Source organism: Corvus kubaryi, unplaced genomic scaffold (assembly GCF_017639235.1).
Source record: "Corvus kubaryi isolate FWS band 111438036 unplaced genomic scaffold, C.kubaryi_AGA036_p1.0 137, whole genome shotgun sequence".
NCBI lineage: Eukaryota > Metazoa > Chordata > Aves > Passeriformes > Corvidae > Corvus > Corvus kubaryi.
The window spans coordinates 23,794,939-23,797,678 of record NW_024580671.1 but is presented as its reverse complement, the minus strand read 5'-3'; positions in this window follow the sequence as shown (position 1 = coordinate 23,797,678).

Genomic DNA, 2,740 nt, shown 5'->3' with positions numbered 1-2,740 from the left:
TTCTAGGCCACTGTCATGCCAGGTAGAATGATTTGCATGAACCCTTACAAGTTCATTAGGGGCACTAAACTCTGATTAAAAGGTGGTAACTCTTTAAACCGCTCTACCAGGACCACAAGCCCCAGAGCAGGTGACTGAAAGCTGTTCATTGTGACCATGTGGTAATTTTAATCTTTTATTTTTTTCCTAATAGAGTCCTTTTCAAACTTGTCTGCGTTTAACCAGTAAGTTCTCCACCTTTTCAGACATCTTGAGGATGTCTCCTTCCTTTTCTTCACTCTTATCCTTAGGTGTATGCCCCAGGATTTTCTGCAGAAAATTTGAACACATTTAACTGCTTGGAAATTGCACCTCCTCATTTCAAGGTCCCTTAGAGGACACAGGCATGGGAACCTGACATTTCAACTCAAATCCACGGGAGTTAATTGAATATTCTGATATGCGGTAGGTATAACTTTGGATTTTAGGTTCTGATTCTGTGTTGTACAACTACTCCCTACTACTGAAATATACACAAACACAATGTAACATTAAGGTGCCCTAATGATTTTATTAGCAATTTAATTATTTTTTCAGGGGAAAGGCATTATGAAGGGACTTTTCATGTGTTAAGCACTTTTCCATCTAATCTATGAAGGCAAAAGCAGCTGGGATTTGTGAATCAGAGCATTTCTAGATATTAGTAAGAAAGGGATTGTAATCATGTGACAGGCTTGATTTTTAAAAAATTTAATTACATAATTGAAGGAATACGATATAACAGTATTGAGGCTTTCCAGCTTTAGCCCACTCACAGCAAGCTCCTAGAGCCAGGTCCTGTAGGCACTGAAGTGAGACAGAACTTTGCCAGGGACTTCAGCTGTGCAAGCTGTGTCCTTAAATGAATGCATGTACACATAAGGAGTCATACAGCTCATGCAAATAGGGGAGTTGGTGAGCGGGCAAGTTGATTACAGCACTTTCACTGATTCCACATATGGATGTAGTATGTGGAAAAATGTTTGCACCACCTGCTCAAATTAACTCACTGTTCTTTGCTTTGAACGATCCCCTGGGGAATCACTGGAGAGGAGGAAGCACCCAGCTCTTTCAATCCCCAGTTCAATCTGCTGTAGGAAAAGCTGTTAGTGCTTATGTATGCCCCAAGGCTTGTGAGAAGGGAGGAATTTAACAGAAAAAAATCCCATTGCCAAACCAGGGTTTTCAGTACAACTTTAAATGAAGTATCTGGACCCCTCATTCTCTTTCTTATGTCCACATCTCACATTGACATCAGCAGTGATTTTCAGTGCTTCATTAACTGGTCTTTATCTTCAACTCATTTGTTTACTTATTTGCAGGGATTACAACCAAAGCCTCCCATAATGCCATACAGCTTTCAAATCTGAGGCAGACAAGTGTGCATTATGGATTGGAAACTGGCATTAGCCCAGATTTTCTGTTCTGTAGCTCTAATCCAGTCTGTTATTAGTTGAAGACAGCACCGTGTGATTTAATTGTTCATGTGTAGGAACAAGACCACATATAATAACTCTGTTGTCTCTCCTTGCCTTCCAAAGCTTAGGGGGGTTAGGCTTTGTTGTGGCACTTGTGGTTTCCCCTGGTGAACAGAAAGATTAATTTGTGCAATCCTAGACTTCCTCGCAGAGGTACATCTCTGTTTTGCCTTCTTTTCCAGCCTTTCCTGTAGAGAAGCACAAGCTCTGATTTGCCTCCTGGTCGAGGAAAGCCCAGAGCAGATGTCTCACATCCACCTTGCTGTCACAGCAATGCCATGTTGCTCACTCTGCATGCCTCCCACACGAACGATCTCACAAACAGCCCTGTGCCAATACAGCTTCTGCTACCCAAGATGTGTTACCCGTAAGTACTAGGAATGTGTCTACAATGCACTCTGCTATGCAGGTCTGCTACAAATTGAATGTAAAGGGGGATGATGCAGAGGAAGAACAAAGGAGCTGTAGCCTTTCCACCCTCTCTGCCATCAGCACCATCCTCTTCCACAGGCACACTGTGGGCTGCACAGCTGCCTGTGCCCATGCCATAATCTCCAGCACAGCAGCTAGGCTGGACCTGGGCTACTAAATCCTTGCTCACAGTCATCAGCTTCCCACCGAGTTTCCCTTTACAGCAATCACTCATGATGAACTGTCCCCACACATCATGCAAATTTTAAGGGTAAACTGTAAAGTCCAGAGGCAGTTGAACTAGTCCAGTGTGTGGTTCGGTTCTGATTTACCAAATCAGTTTTGTTGGAGCCAGTTCCAGCCACAGACAGCAACTCCGTTGTAGAAGCAGTGTAGAAGGAACAGCTCCGAGACCTTCCCAGCCTCAGGAGCAGATACACCAGTGCACGGAGGACTCTGGATCTGCATGGCACTCTTGACATGGCAGGCTGCCATCTCTGTGGTGCCCGAGTGACAGTACAGTCGTATCCATCCTGGGCGCAGCAGACTCGCTCTCTAACTTCCCTCTTAGCGCGTTTAGATGATGCTGTTTCAAAGTAACGTGAATACACTCCACACTCCCGACCCGAGGGAGTGAAGCACGCTGGAGGTGGCCCTCGGGTGCTTCTCTCAGCGATAACAAACAGCGAGTGAGACCGAAACGGCAGAAACCTGCGTCTCCTCTAGGGAGGACGGTCAAAGAAATTCAGCGAAGCTGCTAGTCATTCTGCCTTTCTCCATCTGCCTCGCAGTCTGACACGGATGATGTCTCCCAAAATCGCGCCAGAAAAGAA